The 20,130-nt window shown below is 37.3% G+C and overlaps 1 long non-coding RNA gene across 1 annotated transcript; it reads left to right on the top strand.

Annotated features, from left to right (window-relative positions):
• The first annotated feature begins 697 nt into the window (after nt 1–697).
• On the top strand, nt 698–11,038 carry LOC145984556 (uncharacterized). Its single transcript, XR_014441354.1, has 4 exons — nt 698–773; nt 2,914–3,056; nt 8,397–8,468; nt 10,921–11,038. It is a non-coding gene; the product is annotated as an uncharacterized LOC145984556 (long non-coding RNA).
• The last annotated feature ends 9,092 nt before the right edge of the window (nt 11,039–20,130 follow it).

Below are 20,130 nucleotides of genomic sequence, written 5' to 3'. Positions count from 1 at the left end.
AAAGTCTATTCCCTCAAGGGGTCTCAGTTCGATTTCATTTTGAAGCATATTGCACAGTGATTCAATACAAATTTAAACTGTAGTGTCTTTTCCGATTAGCTTATCTTGATCATAAAGTTGACTTATTTTATAAATATTCTCGAGCCTTTTAAATTTGGGGATAAAAGGCGGAACATCTGAGTCTCAAGCCCGACCCTGTGGCCGAGTGGTTAGCACATCGCGCTGGGACGCCAAGGGTCCCGGGTTCGAATCCCGCTCGGGCTTGGTTGTTTGTGAATGTCCATTCATCAATTTCATCATTTCATCACTCATCCCCATCTTCGCAAATTAGCCAAGAGGCACAAAACGCGAAGTTAAATAAACTAAATCAAATTTTAAAAAAAATCAAAATCTGAGTCTCAAAAATATCAGGTATAATATCATATCCAAGAACTGGCAGTTGGGAAAGGAGATCGCTCCCATGGCCCTCCCGGTGGATGCGCCTCCCACAAACAACAGAGTGTAAAAGTTATCTAAACCACCCCACCCCCAAAGATCGTTGCTTTGTTTGAAGGACATTCACTTTTCTGTGTCTTTTGTTACGAGTCACGCGTCGTATACCCCGCGCTTTTCGTGAGGACCAATCGAAAGACGTCTGGGACCAGCAGGAAGTCATCCCAGAATAGGCTTGCCTTTGCCATTGTGTGAGGTCGTCTGTGCGGTGGCCACTGGCCAGAATAGTTTGTCTGCTGAGTGGGTATTTGAAAGTGAAGATAAGAAAGCAACATTCAAAGGTAAGTAAGTTCAATAACGTTTTCAATATTTTTACACTGTAAGTTTTCTTTATACATATATGCTCAGATTGTCGTATCCGCAATGATTTAGACCAAAATTTGTTTCACATTTCGAAATAATGACAGTACACGGTGAGAGGACATTGTTTAGCATGCAGTGTGAGCCCTTTCAATATTCCTCGTCCGAGGATTGACATTCGTCATGGTTTGATTTGATTTCATTGATTTGTTTTATTTTACTTCGCGGTTTGTGCCTCTTGGCTAATTTTCAGAAGATGGGGATGAGTGATGAAATTGATGAAAGGACATTTGCAAACAACCATGCCCAAGCGGGATTCGAACCCGGGACCCCTGACGTTGCAGCTCGACGTGCTAAGATTCGTCATGGTGTCCCTATCTTTGAGCCTCGTAACCTGGAGCCTACTTTGAGGGGGAAGAATGAAACCTGAGGCTTAACTTTGGGAGATTAGGGGAAGAGTCACGAAAAATTTTCCAGCTCATAAAAATAGCGTCCAGGGATTATTTCCTAAAAAACTAGCGAAATCACAAATATTACTCTTTATTACTTTGCTCCTCAGGTCGCCTAACTTGAAGATTTTAACAAATGTGAAAATTTTGGGGGTCCTTGTCCCCGCCAATTTACGCTTATGGTTACGGAGACTGAGAGATCATGGTTTAAGTTCGTTTCCGTTCTTCCCACTCCCATCTTTGGAGAAAAATAACTGGAAAACTATAAGGATAAAAAATAAAATTTCAAGTGCACAAACGAAATTCTATCCAAGAAGTTGCTTGATTTTTTCTTCCTCCATGATGGGGAGCTTTTAGTTGTTTAGTTTAGTTATTTCGATGGCACAAACGTAATGATTTTGTCCTTCATTTTAAAGTTGGGGGCGAGGGAACTTCAAATTTTGATTTAATTTACTCTCAAACCGTTACGTTACAATCGAAAAAATGCGCTGGGATAAAACTGTACGGGCTTCCCGAAGCCCCCACCCCAAGTTCAATTTGTGAATACTCGAACGCTGTAATGTTGCAAACGAAAGTAAATGCGATACAATCCGGTACAAACAAAGGATAATCTTATGACATACTTTAAACAGAATAATATGTGTATGTTTGGGGGGACAACGTCACAAAGGTTGACCGTACTACAATTATCACTGCTACTAGGATTCTCTATCATCTTTATTTCTTTCTCCGTTTTTCATACGTTTCAATTTTTCTTTGCTCTCTTGGTTCCTCTGTTTCCATTTCCGTTATTCTTCTTCGCCTTTTCCCTTTATCTTTCTACGCTTCCTTCTCTCTTTCCCATTTCCTTCTTCTATTTCTGTTCTCTGTCATTCGCTGTCAATGTATCTTTCGGTCTCTTTCACCCTCTCTCTTTGTGTTCTTCTGACCTTGTGTGATTCTCGCTATGCTGTAAGCAATCCTAATTTTTAACTGTTGGCTATTTGTGTTAGGAGGAGATGGGCCAAAAATATTTCGTGGTGGGCTAGAGCCCCCTTTGGTGTCGACTATTCTGACTGCGACTGACACCTTCGTTTGGTGTGTGATGTTCCTAAAGTTGTAAAGTAACTTATTGCACACAATTCATAATCTTTCGTTATTGGCTGTCGGAACGTACCCCAGAGGGATTTGTAATTGATTTTCAAGTAAAGAGGCCAAAATAATGCAGTGGGATACTGTGGGACGTAAAGTTAATTTCCATGGAAAATATTATTTACAAAACAGGCTTCTGTAAGAGTTTATAAGATTTGTAAGGTGTTGCTTAAACTCACTTCATTCATTCGTTGTAGTCGATTGCGATAATATCACAATTTTTTAAAGGAGAAAAAGACACATTGTAAGGAAGGGCGTGAAAGTTAAATATACAATGACATTAATTTTCGGGAGCAATGATCGCCTTCCCACACTCAGACGCTGATATTCGTGAGGTTTTCTGTAGTGTGCGTCCATAGTATCTTCAAATTTTTGGCCCTTGGGGGATTCTAAACATTAACAATTTAAGTTAAGGAAACTTACAATTTCAAGCAGCAGCTAGAATTTATTTTAGAGTGTTGTCTTAGATTTCTTTTACACATAAATATGGTTGTGTAACATAAAATTTTAAGCATCATTTTAATTGTCAACTCCTTTTCAGGAATGTGCCATGCGTAGAGCAGTGGATACGGATAATGCCCACAAACACACTTGTCTTAGTTCCAACCTACACTGAACATTACTCTTTGCTGAGAGCAGTTTTTCAAGGATCCTGCATGGGTTGGGTTTACACAGATATGCACTGTAAGTAGAGCAGTTCAAATCTAATTTTGTTCTTTTTTCAAGGGAATTTATTATTCATTATTTTCATAAGTTTTAAGCTGTAGGAACTTGAAATGACAGAGGTCTCTTAGGAAGTAAGCTTATATGCTGAGATGGGAGGACCAGTGGCGACCACTATATGTACCCAGGTGTAGCACACGCTAGAGGTGGTCAGCTAGTATTGAACATATAGTCAACATAGTGAGTGTGAAAAGAAAATTAAAGTGTCAAAAGTACATGCATACTTAAATACATGTATCAAGGAGTCCGAGGTTCGATACTCGGTAGTGGTTCATAATGGTTCAGATCTCACTTTGAACTTTAGGTCCAGTCCTTATTAGTCTGTGATTAAATTGGTCTTAAAAACAAATTCAAACAACAAATCTGGAAATAGGAAAGGGTGGGTGGGTGTCTCATAGCTTCGGTTATTTCTGTTTCAAAGGGAGTGTTCGCCACTGGGAAGGACAGTACTAATAGTTACAGTGTAGGCTGGAGTGTAAAACTTCGTTGTGGCTGTCTTAAGAAGTATTTTGAAATTGATATGGCATACTAATTACACAATGTGTACAGCGAGATGTTAAAATATTACCAGGCAAGTTGTTCATAATTTTCAATATTTTTTGACGTCCCATGTGTATTTAAGGAATTGAACATCATTGAACTTTTCCTGGAAATATTTATGCATCTCACTCTTTACATACCTTTCCTAATATCTTTGTTACACAATTAATTTCGTGGAGGATTAGTGAAAAAAAAAAATATGGTTGACTAGACCAAACAGCAAATATACTTCTGTGTCAGCATCTTTAAGTTCTGAGAATCGATTGCTGCTTGTGTACAATTTAGTGTTCTTGTGGATGTGGGATGAAGTAAGTGATTCCTACATTTTATTTGTTTTCTCTTTTCAACTTGCAAAGTGAGGGTCTGTGATGCTACATTTATTGGCTATCAGTTACCCTGTAAAAGCCTACATACAAATTTTGTCTTTGGAAATTAAATTCATTTTGAGATGTTATGTAGAAGAAAACACACAGATAAAGAAATTAATCTCATTTGAAAAGTATCTAAACTTTCATCATTCTGGGTGTCTTTCATTCAATCTTCCACTGTATGTATAGACATTCCTTAGGAGAATTTAAATTGCTGGGGGCAGGCACGTATCCAGGAATTCCTTTCGGGGGGGGCTGAACATCATATTTTTAAGGCGTATAAATAGAACCTCACAATTGTATGTTTAAGGCCTGTGGTGGCGATTGGGTTCCAAAACGGGGGGGGGGGTGTGCGAGGAAAGTTTACTTTCTCTTGGTAGACAAGGCCTAGGATTAAGAGGCAAAACAATGGGGAGCAACTATCCCCTAAATGGTTGCCACTGTTTAAGGCTGCCATTTTAATCAGAACGTGAAATCGGAACGTTTTTTACCACTCGACTCCCCTGTTTCCATGCATTAACATTGTCTGCCAGAACCATCTGAGTGTGTGTTTGTCCATTTCTTCTCATCAGGCATCAACACCTCTATGGTGTCTGAGTGTTTTTACGAAGCCGTTACACATGCACGGGATGGACAATCCACTCGACAACGCGAGATTGAAACTGTGGGCTGCGAGGTGGACGCAGACAGTTTTCGAATATTTCTCTGATTCGAGCCTGAACACCACTACTGTGTCTTTTCCTCCCATGTTTGCAGCTCTTATAAAAGCCAAAACCCACTAAATTGTTCATATTCAGGCCTCTGAAAACCCTTCCGTTCCCAACACATCTAATGTTTATTTATTTATTTATGACTTTGTTTACATGGCGAAGTTAAGGCATTAATGCCTTCTCTTCCACTTAACCATTAATTACAGGGATCATTTTTTGCAGTAAATTGTATACAATTAAAAAATTAAAAAAGATAAATGAAAAATAAATTAATAAAAGAAAAATAAAGTAATGAAAGTAAAATGAAAATAAAAATGAAAGCAATACAGTTTGAATACGAGCAGTCAATCCCTGGATTAACCATTAATTACGTACATTGCTCATTATTTTTACTAACACAATGAAAAAATGTAGTTTAGAAGAAATTAAAAATAAAAGCAATACAGTTTCTACATGCACACACACACACACACACACACACACACACATTCACACACAAGTACCTATATAGAAAGCATATTTCGTGGGCTAAATGTATAACGTATTTCTTTCTGGGAATTTAATCTAGGTCCAATTGTTTAGCATGTATAATTTTAATTGTCTTTTGAATGTTACAACTGAGGAGGAGGCTTGGATTTCGGGGGGCAGTCTGTTCCAGTGTCCTGCAGAGGTAACGGTAAACGAATTGGCGTAGAAGTTAGATCTGTGGATAGAGATGGATAACAGATTTTTCACGTGATCTGGTGTTGCGGGAGTGAAAGTCCGAAAGATATTGAAACCGCCCGGAAAGGTATTTTGGATCTCCCAATATGATCAAATGCTTACTTATTTATTTCTAGTGACGTGCCCAAGGGAGGATTGGTGGGGTCATAACCCCATTTGATCCAGTATTCCTTATAAAAGGAACGTGAAAGACAGGAAAAGATGATAAAATGAGGACTGACTACCAAAAATAGTATTCGTAACCCGTCTCCCTACTGATAATCCTGGGCACGCCATTCTTTATCTCTGACACATTTTTTTTTAAATCAACTCACCAGAAGTTTTTATCATTTCGTATTCGAGACTTAGGTAAAGTGCGTTCTTCCTGCAGGTTTGGATATTATCCTTTAGGGTGCTTTCGCCTGCCTTCGCACCTAACCTTAACAAAGCCCTAATTTTCCATCCTCGTGACTTGGATCTTCAAGACTTAAGTAGATTTCAGACCGAAGGGATACGCGATGCATGACGTATGGAATGAGCCAATCAACAAAAATGTTTCACACCGTAGCGACACAAAAGGCCTGACAAACCAACGTTCGACTTGTGAACTCCTCAGGCAACACAGTGTGAAATCTCCCTTAGTAGGCCACTGTCATCGTCACCTCGACGCGGCAGCTCGTGTTGACCACCGAAGAAAAATGTCTCCTCAACCGGTGGGAATGCCCCTCAGTTTTCTTCTTTCTCCTTTATTTTCTGTGCTTGTTAATAAAACTGGTAACATCTTACAATTTGACATACACAGAACATGTACTATGTAGCCTATACATTTTAGCGCAAACTCAGTCGAAGTCAATGGTGGCTCGGTGGCTCAGTTGGTAGAGCAATGGCATGGTATGCCAGAGCCCTGATTCGGGTCCTGGTAGAACCTGCAATTTCCGTTAAAATAACTGCATATGCAACATCTTCTTGCTTTCTCTTCTCGACTTTCATAAAATTTTCGGCTGTCCCTTCATGGTACTTACGTATTTGTGTGTGTGCGAACCTAGTAGGCTTAAACAAAATTATTTCTTTTATGCCATGAAATTCTCGGACTGCATACATGAAATTTTGTTCGGGCACAACTAAATCATCACTCAAAACTTTGATTTTCAGTTGATCTGTGAAGCTTATTTCTGTTTTAATAAACCGCTGAAATATTCATTTTAGAGAGAGAGAGAGACCTTCGATCTCTTCGGCCCTCGACCTGAACTAGCTGCACTACACTGAGGCTCCGGAAGTTCCGCTGTCGTCAATGTCTTCAGCTTTGGACCCGAACTAGTAGACTTCGTTACTTTACGATATTCAGTCCATTTTATTTTAGAATCACTAGATCTTACAAAGCAAGCAATGGACACTCACAGATCACTAATCGACTGTATGAATTGCCATACTCTGAAAATTCTGAAGTCTCATTAACCGATTCTGTTGTACAGATCAATCGGTAAATTGAAGCCGCATATTTATATCCTCATTATATTCTAGAACGTTCCGCAGATAAAACGATTCGTTAATATTGCCAGTAGTTCGACTCCTTCTCTTATTCAAGAACGTTCCCTCTCGAGCTTTCCAGAGATTATAAATTACTACGAATCGTCCTACTTGTGGCGCTACCTTTATTGTGCAGCTTCCAAAAAGTTCAGCTGCGACAACACCGAAAGTGCAAGAAAAGTTTACGTGCAATATTATCAACAACAGGGTTATATAGAACATTCTCCGTCTTTATAATTATGAATCTCCTTAAATTATCGTCACAGTATTCAAGAAGACAAAAACATAATTTTATGTAGTGTAAACTGAAAATTTCCTGTTTGTGTGTGTGTGTGTGTGTGTGTGTTGGGGGGGGGGGTGCTCAAACACCCCGATCCCCACCTTGGATACATGATATTGACAATAACAGGGTTATAGAACATTCTCCGTCTTCTCTTTATAATTATGTATCTCCTTAAATTATCGTCACATTATTCAAGAAGACAAAAACATAATTTTATGAAGTGTAAACTAAAAAAATTCCTGAAGAGGCGGTTCGAGCCCCCTGATCACCACCTTGGATACATGCTATTTTTAACAATAATAAGGTTATAGAACATTCTCCGTCTTGCCTCTATAATTATTACTCTCAAATTATCATCATATTATTCAAGCACCAATGACCTAATTTTATCTAACGTAATCTGAAACATTTCCTGAAGGGGGCTCGAGTCCCCTGATCTCCATCTTGGACACGTGCTATTAACAATAACAAGTTTATAGAACATTCTCCGTCTTGCCTTGATAATTATTTTTCTCCTTAAATTATCGTCACATTATTCAAGAAGCCAATAGCCTAATTTTATCTAGTGTAAACTGAAAAATGTCCTGGGGAGGGGGGGGGCTCGAGCCCCTCATCCCCATTTTGGATACGCGCTATTAACAATAACAGGGTTATAGAACATTCCCCATTTTGCCTCGATAATGATTTCTCTTCTTAAATAATTGTCACATTATGCAAGCAGCCAAAAACCTAATTTTATCTAGTGTAAACTGAAAAATTTCCTTTGGAAGGGGGCTCGATCCTCCTGATTCCCAACTTGGATACGTGCTATTATCAATAATAGGGTTACAGAACATTCTCCGTCTTTCCTCGATAATTATTTCTCTCCTTAAATTATCCTCATTTTACAACAAGGAACCAAAAACCTCATTTTATCTAGTGTAAACTGAAAACTTTCGGGGGGGGCTCGAGCCCCCTAAGCCCCCCCCCTTGGATACGTGCCTGGCTGGGGGGATCCAAATGATACTAACTTTGCATGATAATTAACTTTTATATGTTAAATCCACTGGAACGCTTCAAATAGTTTTCTTTCTATTAACAAATATAGTTGTACAATAAACTGTTGTATTGAAGAAGTTAAATTTTTGCTACTTTCAAGATTAATCTAATTTAAATGTATTCCTTGTTTCAGACATTGAATGCTGTTTAACTAAAATAACCACCTCTGATGTTTGAAGATGATCCTGATTTTGTAAATGGAAATGTAAGTAAATAAATCAATTAACCTGTATGTAATCTGAAAATGTCAGAATCACATAAATAGAACTAGGAACGTACAATATAATGCTGCGTGTGCGAACCATACATACACACCTTTCATTTTGTAATTAATAATCTTTGCATATGCATTTCCAAAATGCACCTTAGCATAAATATACAAATTATAATCTTTATGTATTTCTTTCGTAGCCTACTAAACTTTCAATATAACTTTATTTCTGCTACTTGAAAACAGAATCATATCCATGCTTTTATTTTTGGAGAGTTGAACTTTCATATAGCTATGTCTTGTTTCTATAGAAAATATTTAAAATTGTCAAGGGTATGTGTCTCTTGTCTGCTGGGTGAAGGGATGGAATGAGGCATCCACTCACTTCTCCTTCTGGCAGTGTGCCTGTTAAATGCTAGTATAATGTACAGAATAAATAAAATCTTTTTGCCTTTTCGCTACATGATGTTTACACATACACTTTGACAGGACAGAACTACAGGGTGCGAAATCATTGAAAACTGGTGGGGGAAGAAAGTTCTTAATCTACATTTCCCCCTCCGCCACATATGTGTATTATTAAAAGTAAATTAATTTGCTACTTTTATACATATCAGATATTGTAAAGCAGCCAAATAATTCCTTTAGTAACTTGGTTAAAGATGTTATAAATTATGAAATAGTTGAAGTGCTTTCATTATGTGTAAGTTTTTGTTTTGTTTGTGCTTTATGTTAATATAAATCAATTAGATTTCATAGTTATAATTTTCTTGCATTCTTGTTTTACTTTGCTTATTGGTGTAGATTTGTTAATGATCTCTTGAGAGAGAAAGCATTCAATACTCACAACTACACTAATTTGTGTGTGTTTTCGATATTATTCTTAGTACAGTATATTTGAAATTAAAAGTAATTGCTTATCTTTCGTTTGTTATAACAAAAAATCTTCCTCCCGGAAATTTATGGTGGGGGGATTTTTGAGGCCAAGATTGTTGGTGGTGGGAAACCCCCTCTCCCCCCAGGATTTCGCACCCTGCAGAACTAACAGAAACATAAGAAAGCTAAAGCTAAACACTCAAAAATTAGTAAAAAAATTGTTTTTCACACCAACATTGAATGGTAGTGTTTGAGCTCTTATGCGACACCAGAAAGGTGTTTGTGTGTGTGTATTGGGGGGCAACCCATTGACTTAACTTAATAGTAGAACAAATATTAACAATAAGAATCATGGTTATGATAATAATTTTACAGTAATAACTATTATAACAAAAAATAAAATTATATCATTATTATTACTATTATTAAATCCTTTGGGAGGACTACTAGATGAATGAATATCAAGTACAACTTTTCCTTATTATTATATTTTTTTATTTTTTTACATTTTACACAGTTAGTGTATTGAAATGCACAGTTATTCTGTTTTATCTTTAAGTTTTAACTTTTCAATAAAAGCTTTCTAAACATTATTTATGTTATAACAACTTCTGCTTTTTGTGACTTGAAATGGGCGATGGCAATTCCATTTCCCGACACCGATGTTTCAGCACAAAATATTATCCTAAAGTCATTTCTTAATTTTGAAGATAGTGTGCCATTTCCAGTTATATGCTGTGACGTGCCCAGTAGTCAGCCCTCATTTCGCTATTTTTTCCTGCCTGCTTATAGCCCCATCATCACCCTCCTTGTATAGGCCCTTGCTTATGAAATAAAAGCATGCATGTTTATATTACCTTTGCATAATAGGGTGACATAATCTTAGTCCCTCCACCTGTTCATTCAATCAGTGGCGTACGCAAGGGGGGTTACTGGGTTTAACCCCCCTCCTGAGCTTTAAATATTATGGGAAATGCTGTGTAAAATAAATTGCCAATTTAGCGCTACTGCATTCAATGTAGAAACTGATCAGCTTGAGGGCCTCCCCGATGGTGCAGTGGTAGGTCGTTGCCTTGTAATCAAGGGGTCCCGGGTTCGATACCCTGTGGAGGCACATAGTGGTTCGGATCCCACTTTGAACCGCAGGTCCAGTCTCGATTAGCCATATTGTGCATAAAGTGGACTTAAAACACCAACTCAATCTATCAATTGAGCAGCTTGACTGATTGATTTTGTTTATTTTTCTTCGCATTTCTGTCACTTTTGGTCTAATTGCGAAGATGAGGATGAGTGATGATATGATGGAATGGATGAATGGACGCTCACAAAGAACACCTGTGCTCAGGCTGGGATTCGAACTCGACACCCCAGGCGTTTTAGCATGCTTTCGTATCCACGAAGGCTGGCTACTCAAGCTTGAATCACTTTGTATGCACACATCACTAGTATACTTTTCAGGGAAGTATTAAGACTCATAAATGTTATAAGTACATTCTAAATTATCACATTCTGACCTAAATGCATTCTTGGTTATATTCTTATTTACTCTTACATTTTTTTCTCCTTTCAGATCATGGACGCCTTTCCATACAGACATTTTAAAGGAATACAGCATGCATATTTTTAGCAATGAAGTAAAATTGAAACTGAAAAATCATTCCTCTTTTTTTTGGATAAAATTGTGAGAACTATGTTGAATTATTGCAAGATGAAATGTACGAATATTGTAAATAAAGTTGAATTTTTTGCTAACTGGTAACTTTATTTCTTCAACCTAATCTTTGGGGCGAAAAAATTAAGCTGTGTATTTGAAATAGAGTGGTTAAAAATTATGTATATGAACATTTATAACTTCTACTAAATTTGCTCTGCCTTCTTAAGAATGTACATTTTCGTTTCTAATTAATTTATTAAAGTACTGAAATAGGTTCTAAAAGCACCAAAAATCACTCACATTGTAATGATTGTGGCATTGAACTGAGTGTGCAGAACCAACAGCAAAGGAAAGGTAAGGTTAAATTATTGCTTAATGTGTATGCATTTAGTGGCAAGGTAGTATTTTTCAGAGATTATTCCCTTACCATGTATGTATATACTTGCATCCAACGTATACATAAAATTTATCTAAGGATATACAAGTATACAGTATTTTGTTGTGTTAAGTATGTCATTTATTTATCCTAGCAATGTATGTGAGCATGAGTGTTGCTTTCCAAACAGTACACAAAAAAGTTGTTATTTTTTAATTAACGGGTGTGACTTCTGAAGATCAATCCCCTTCATGTTATATTGTACACTGAAGGACACTTCTGGGTTGTAACAGCACCACTGACTTTCAATTAAATCATTACAACCCAGCAGTGTATGTGACTGTACATATATCCAGTCCCAATTGGCTTCTAATCATCAAGTGGAAGTCTCAAAAAAGACTTATTGGAAAATATGTATGTACATTAAAAGTTGCGGCTTTTTTGTATGATTTAGAAATCGATACATAATATTCCTTGCAAGCTTCATGTAATTTATGGATGGCTTGTTCTTCTACATGAATACCTTGGTGAGCGTGCCGCATCTAGTTTCCTCTAAGATTTTTAAGCTTTGTCAAAATTTAATGCTGAATTGAATGTTATTCTTTTTATAAAGAGACAATTAATCACATTAAAATCTGAACGCATTAAATGAAGAAACACTGTTTTCCCTGTGATGTCGTATATTATACAATGCAAGCGTTAACATTGCATTTCTCACCCTTATGGGAGAAAAAACACACTCTATACTAGGGTGAGAATACTCACCCTTATGGGAGGATAAACACACACTATACTAGGGTGAGAAAACTCACCCTTATGGGAGGAAAAACACTCTATAATAGGGTGAGAAAACTCACCCTTATGGGAGGAAAAACACACTCTATACTAGGGTGAGAAAACTCACCCTATTGGAGGAAAAACACACTCTATACTAGGGTGAGAAAACTCACCCTATGGGAGGAAAAACACACTCTATACTAGGGTGAGAAAACTCACCCTATGGGAGGAAAAACACACTCTATACTAGGGTGAGAAAACTCACCCTTATGGGAGGAAAAACACACTCTATACTAGGGTGAGAAAACTCACCCTTATGGGAGGAAAAACACACTCTATACTAGGGTGAGAAAACTCACCCTATTGGAGGAAAAACACACTCTATACTAGGGTGAGAAAACTCACCCTATGGGAGGAAAAACACACTCTATACTAGGGTGAGAAAACTCACCCTATGGGAGGAAAAACACACTCTATACTAGGGTGAGAAAACTCACCCTTATGGGAGGAAAAACACACTCTATACTAGGGTGAGAAAAACACCCCAATATGGGGTGTGGAAACTCACCTTTTGGGGACGTCTATTTGTGACAAGCCAAACTCACCCCAAAAGGTGAGTTTCCACACCTTTATTTTTTTCAGTGTACTCATGAAGTTCAAACACACTGTTTACTCGATATTCGGCTTCAGAATAAATTACCTGTAGCTCAACTTTCAACTGGTAGCAATTGAAAAATTTCGCATACAGCTTAGTTAAGGACACAAACTCTTCTTCTGGAAAGGTTTCTACGTAATCGGGAAATTTATCAAAATCCAACAAAGCCAGAAACTTTAACTCCTCCATGCTTCCAAATCTCTCGGTCGATTTTACCATCAGTGTGTCCAATATTTCATAAAATAACACACGAAACGATGTTTTAGCATCAAACTCGAGCCTCGATCTCTTGACCTTTGAATTGCACTGTTTGTGTTCATTTGTTTTTGACCAAATGACCTCAAACTGTTCACGCAGTGCTTGCAAATCGGTTTTGAATTGCTCAACCTTTTTTAGACAAAATCCAATGTCAGAAATTTTCTTTTGCAAGATATTAAAAAGCACTTCGGCCTTAGGAAACACTGAAGAAAAAATACTGAGGAGAAAACAAAATTCAAACTCTTGGATAGTGTGATAAAATCCCCTAGCAGCCATTCTTGATTCCACGTCCCACTCTTCATCATCTTCCACCATATTCTTCAATAGTTCCTCCAGCTCATCTTTAACAGAAGAAATTACATGTACGAGCCTCGTGCTGTAAATCCACCTTGTGGGTGAAACTGTGGGAAACCGCCTATTAACAATTTTTTCAAGAGCATTCATTATTTTTGTTGATTTCGAAAAAAAAGAAGAAAAGCCAGAGCATGTCTGAAAAAAATCTTGCACTCTTTAATACTGTCTGTTGCCTGTTGTAAAACTAGGTTGAATTTATGGGCGTAACAGTGAACAAATATCGCCTGTTGGAATTTTTCCCTAACTGTCCGTTGTAAACCATTGTGTGCTCCTGCCATAACACTTGCCCCATCATATGTTTGACAAACTAATTTATCACTGCACTCGAATTCAATCAAATAACTAAACAAGTGTTCTGCTAAGTTGCTGGCAGTACGATCACTGCTTACGTCATCAAATCGCAGAAACCTCTCTTGAACCTCACCGCCTGAAGAAACGAATCTAAATACAGTTGAAAGTTGGGATTTGTGAGAGATGTCTGTCCATTATTACGGCAATGTAATTGGATTCTTTAATTTCCTATTTTATTTCACTGGTCATCACTTGAGCCACTGACTGTATGAGGTCATTTTGAATCTCTGGAGAAGTACCGGAAAATACAGTAGCTGTACGCAAATGATGAGCTAATATTTCATCAGTTTTTGCCATGAAATTCAATAGCTCTAAGTAGTTTCCTCTATTCTGTGACTGACTCGATTCATCATGTCCTCTAAATGCTTGTTCCTGCCTCCCCAGAAAACAAACGATATCGATAAGGCGATGCATAATGTAGCGATTGTTTGTCACTTTTTCATTATATTGTTTCACGGATTGTTTGAAAGCTTCACTCAGGGAAGTTTCTATTCTCGTTTGGCCAAATTTAATAATACTTGACAATGCATAAATATGAGATTTCGATTCAACATGCCGCTTTTTCAATAAAGAAAAATTGCAGATATCCGTAACACCAAAATTGCTCCACACATTCTTTTCCTTTGAAAATAAAAGGCACGGGAAACAATATAACTTTTTCGTTCCTGCGCAACCACAAAGCCATTTGTTCCGATCGTACCACGATGTTTGAAATGTGTACATACCTTTTCCTTTTCTCTCCTTTCTCAAATCTTTCAGTTCTGGTGTCGGCCTACCTCTGTTGAGGATGTCTTGTTTACACGCGAATGTCAAAGACGAAAAGGGTTGTTTTAAAACAGATTCAACTACGCACTCACACTTGTTCATATCAACCACACACTCATTTTCACTCACTCTTGAACTTGTGCAATTATTTTCCATGTTGCACAAAATACTGTAATGGCTGGCTAATAGAAACACTGAATCCTCTCTCTGTCTCGCGCGCGCGTCTGGTCGTAATGTGTCTTACAAGTGCTGAGAATCGGGGCGCCCTGTCATTGGTTGATAAGATACTACGTAAGCAAACACACCCACCATGGGCGAGCCCAAATCATTTCTTCCATTCACCCGCACGTAAGTTCTCTGAAGAAGCCTTACAGAGAAACAACTCGAATCAAAACAAGTCCTCAATTGTTTCGTTAAAAGTTCTACTTGCAGTTGACATTGCTATATGTGTTCAAGCGATAATTGATTGATTGATTGATTTAGTTTATTTTACTTCGCGTTTTGTGCCTCTTGGCTAATTTGCGAAGATGGGGATGAGTGATGAAATGATGAAATTGATGAATGGACATTCACAAACAACCAAGCCCGACCGGGATTCGAACCCGGGACCCTTGGCGTCGCAGCGCGATGTGCTAACCACTCGGCCACAGGGTCGGGCAGTTCAAGCGATAAATACGGGAATGAAATAAGTTTTCTTCAATAATTTCAACTTGTAAGGTGGACTCACAAGCCTTACGTGGGCACTACGCCGCTGCTCTTAATTATATCTTAACTCATCCGAATCTTCGCGATTATCTAAAAGTAGCAGAAAAGGGGAGTAAAATAAACGAAATCATCCCTCAAAATCATAAAAAGTAATTTTCTGGTCATCGTCTTTCATCTTTCTGCTTAAAATACATTTATGCTATTCTACGCTATACGTACTACAAGTACAAAGCAACCAGTTTTGTAGATATCACTCTCCTATTAAAACGAACCAGAGTTGAAATGATATTTTACACTGAAATATGTTTCATTACAGATCTTCCACATCATAATTTGTTGATAATATTGTCATTATCAATAACAACTATACTACATACCCCTCATAAGTCGTAAATCTGTAGCCCTTGGAGGATGCTGTAGACCTACACACACAAAAAGAAATGATAATAATAATTTACATATCTCAATGTTTTGAAATAAGTAACTGGAAATTCCCCTAAATGGAAAAATTTTCATATACCTCACTGCTTTTAGTGCTTATGCAGTTGCTATCATTATAACAAGTAGTGAAATACAATAAAATAATGAAATAGTTCCACATAAACAATAATTCCGCATATAAAGCGGATTTTATATTGTGTGTAACAGTACTATACTCGACCCTGGCTTGCCGGACCCTGTGGCCGACTAGTTAGCACATCGCGCTACGGCGCCAAGTGTCCCGGTTTCGAATCCCGCCCGGGCTTGGTTGCTTGTGAATGTCCATTCATCAATGTCATCATTTCATCACTCATCCCCATCTTCGAAAATTAGCCAAGAGGCACAAAATGCGAAGTAAAATAAACTAAATCAATCAATCGACCCTGGCTTATTTCCGGCCTGTGCGGGTCATTGAGAAGGTGAACCAATGACGGCGCCAGAAGAAGAGCAAGGGGTTCTGACGCCCTGGCTTAATTTCCAAGTCCCCTCCACATTCTATTTAGCTTTTAAAAATGCGAAGTATGAGGTAAATCTTGTCTGGTAACTGTTGCAGGTGTCTTCTGTGTTGTGAAGGAGACGCACCCACCTAGAACACTGGTTCTCAACCTTTCTCAGTAAGGGACCCACCTTGAAGGATATTGCACTTCATGGGACCCATAAGCATGGGCGTCGGCAGAATTACTTGAAGGATGTGCACCCATATTTTGATCATATTTTTGCTAATGTCGAGTACTTTAAGAAGCCCTCTTTTACGCTTGCTTAAGCAAATTACATATTCTAGAAGAGTAAATATGTAATTTAAAAGAATAATTTACTCTAGTCTACAACATCTAAATAAACACGCATGCTGAAATTGTAAAACAAAAGAAGAAAAAATACTCACCGAACTAATGTGACTAATGTGCAATGGTAAAGCACGAATACCAGAAATGCAGAGTTTAGACTACGTACAACACGGCCTGAATTTAAAAGGTTAGAACAATATATTTTAGTAATTTAAATGTAATGCGATTTTAATACACAGTAAATAATACATTTTCGAGCCAGACTTCGCGACCCATCAAACGCACCATCGGGACCCAGAAGTGGGTTGTGAAAAGATGATCTAGACAAAAAATGTCGACGGCTTGTCTTAATGTTGGGAGCGTACCGAACAAGAATATTTTTACTGCATACATTTTTTTTTCCTTTAGCAAACAGATATAACTATCAATGCAATAGGGCGCTCATACCTTCACAGGCCGACTATAGGAACTGACCGGAAACTAGCACGGCTACAATAGTAAACAACCGCAATTAGTGCTTCTTATTCAAAGACTGCCAAACCATACAGTACAAACTTGAAATGCATTTAAACAGTTTCTTAGTTCGAACTGCTGTGTGGAATATATAGTGTACATTTTTTAACTGAAATAACCCTGTGTGTATATATAAATAATTTGCGTATTGGTTGGAAGTAGCCAACAATTTATTTTGTCAGACTATTGTGTGTAGCCATTATACAATGGAAAATTTTGGCCTGACGTGACTCCTGTTTGCAGTGATTTATTAAGTACAATATTGGACTACTGTCTCTAATGATGAGCTCCAGGTTTATTTTAAGCAACTATAAAGAATGTACAGGTATGTTTCTATATTTTTTAAACACCTATTTCTTTTTGTACGTCTATCTTCATTATTTTGAGTTAAATTTCATTGCCTTTTTTATTGCCTATTTGTATTTTAATGCCTACTTTACTGCCTATTTTGAAAATTATAAGTGCTTATTTGCCTGCCTATTTTATATATTTTAGTGCCTAAACATCCGGTCTCTAATTATTATTATTATATGAAATTATATAAATTATAACTTCATATTCCGTCACTATAAGCAGAATTTATATTTTTCCCATTTTAAAGCATATAAAAGCATTGAAAATTGTCGAAATTTTATCAAATTATTTGCAGATTTTTCTATTTCTATTTAAACTGTAAATCCAGTCTTGATTAGTCTATCTGAGCAGAAAGTGAATGTAGAATAAGTTCATGACAAACTTCTGAGTACCGAGACAAGAACAAGCACATACAATAATGAGAACGACCTCATCACACAGGAGTATTGACTCGTTTCATCTCGATAACATTTCTAATTGAAATGGAGCAGCGATATTTCCTAGGCATTAAAAAAAGGATGCGATCTTTGATTCTTTCATAAGAAGTGATGGACTTGAGTTTACTGTTTCAATAAACGTATAGATATTTATTTGCCAATAGTTATCCAGAAACACAGGGTTCCATTAATTTAAACCTCGCATAAACTATTTTACCTACATAGTAAGAATGTTTATAATGGAACGTTAATTGTTTCAAATCTAATTTTGTAATTGAATTGAACACAAATCAACATTCTTCCAAGTTAAAATGTAAAACCAAACTATGATAAAATTATATAAATCATCTGAATAGACGTCTGACTGGTGCTGTTCCTATAGGTTCGACTTGCTTTGCCAAGGGCACCAATTGTTTTGCTTTTTTTTCTGCATCGAAGAAATGTACTGGAGGTCAATTTATTGAAAGGAAAAGCAGGCTTAACAGTATTAAAACTTCTAAACGCTTTCTCTGATCAGTTAAGGTTAGATTCGTGGCACTGAATTTACAATTTCGATTGGATACGCAAGGTCTTTGAGTGAAGTGACAACGTGTTTTGGATTTTCTATAAAGATGCGAAAATCTTCAGTTAATGATGCCCGGTGGAGGCACACAGTGCTTCGGATCCCACTTTAAACTGTATGTCCAGTCCCGATTAGCCTTACTGTGCATAAAGTGGGCTCAGAACACCAAATCAATCTTAGAAACATGTGATTTTGAATGGACTGGCTAAGTGTTGCCATCACTATAATTGTAGTCAGTGTCTGGGATGTTAGTTCTCAAACAAACTTTAACCCTGCTTGCTCCTAGCCTTCGTCCTTCAAAATGTATCGGAAAGGGATAACTTTCTGGGTGTTTAAACATTTATTTCTCATCCAAAAACACTTTCTATACATAATTTATTTTCTGACATTTCAAATTCTGTAACCAATCAATGTGCTTGCTAGCTTTCGGCGTGTCGAAAATTTACATTTCAAGATATAACTGTAGACCACTTGACAGGCTATTGCATTTAAATTCAAATCAATTACTATATATTTGTCAAAATAAATTTGTTGGGGGGGGATTATGATGAACGAATTTGGGGGGGACTACGTCCAGGGTCTTGGCTTAGATTCTGGAGAATGCCTGGATAAATTCAATCCTGTGGTGTTCCAAGAGAGGACGACAGAAAGAAGAGAGTTCTTTAACTCCATTGCATCAGGCGTATTTTTGTAAAAGAAGGAACTGAGATGGAAAATATAGCACTTGCAAGGCACTTGTATTAAATTAAATGGCGAAATTCTCTTTGGGTGTCATATTATTAATAATTCATTTTTCCAAGCACAATTTAAGCCCAGGTAGCAAATCCCGAGTGGGCCTGCAACTTTAAACAGGATCAGAACCACTGTCCAATGTGCCTCCAGCCTCAAGGAATTGTCTATTATGACGCACAAGCGGCCATAATTCACTCCTGTAAGTAAAATACATAAGTTATAAACAAACTTTGTACACGCACAGATTTGTAGGACCCTGCATCAATCTGTGTGTGAAATCGTTCCCTGGTACGAAATAATAATCATTGTATTTCATGGAATTGATAATTCACAAGGTATTTCCATGATGGAAAGTAAATTTTGAAAAATAGTGGTATGCTTGAAAGTAGAAAATGTTAGGTAAAATTATTGAATGGTATAAACGTATGTTTAGTGTGAAATCCGCATTTAGAAACGACAAAAAAATGTTCATTACACAAAAACTTGTAGATTTTTCAGGGGAAAATACAGACTCGACCAGGACTTGAAGCCGGGTCTCTGGCATACCGTTTAATTCCTCTACCACTGAGCTACCGGGCCGGCCTGGTATCGTATTTACCTTCCACACAAGTAAATCAGCGGGAGCTAAAAATCGGCTCGTTAGCTTAATGGTAATGTAATAGCACGGTATGCCAGAGACTCTGGTTCGAGTCCTGGTCGAGCCTGCATTATCTACGTATCACATCTTCTGTGTGTGCCTAATTTGACAAAAACTTGTCTATTTCTCGTCCTAAATCAAAGAGTATCCCAAAATTACACGATTAATTTGTTCAGATTTTTTAAAAAAACCGCAGTGAACACAATAACACGATTTTATCTCCCACTTTAGCACCCTAGCACCAATAAATATTCATTCCGGAAACAAGAGATGTACCAAAGCTGGAAAATTCCAATGAAGGGAAAAACAATTTAACATAAGTTGGTTTTTAATTTTAAATAGTTAAACAATGGTAAACCAAATAAATATGGAACGTAATGTAAAT

This window comes from Lepisma saccharinum, chromosome 2 (assembly GCF_977018435.1).
Source record: "Lepisma saccharinum chromosome 2, izLepSacc3.1, whole genome shotgun sequence".
Classification (NCBI taxonomy): domain Eukaryota; kingdom Metazoa; phylum Arthropoda; class Insecta; order Zygentoma; family Lepismatidae; genus Lepisma; species Lepisma saccharinum.
The sequence above is the reverse complement of the archived record's forward strand: the minus strand, read 5'-3'. Positions and strand labels throughout refer to the sequence as shown.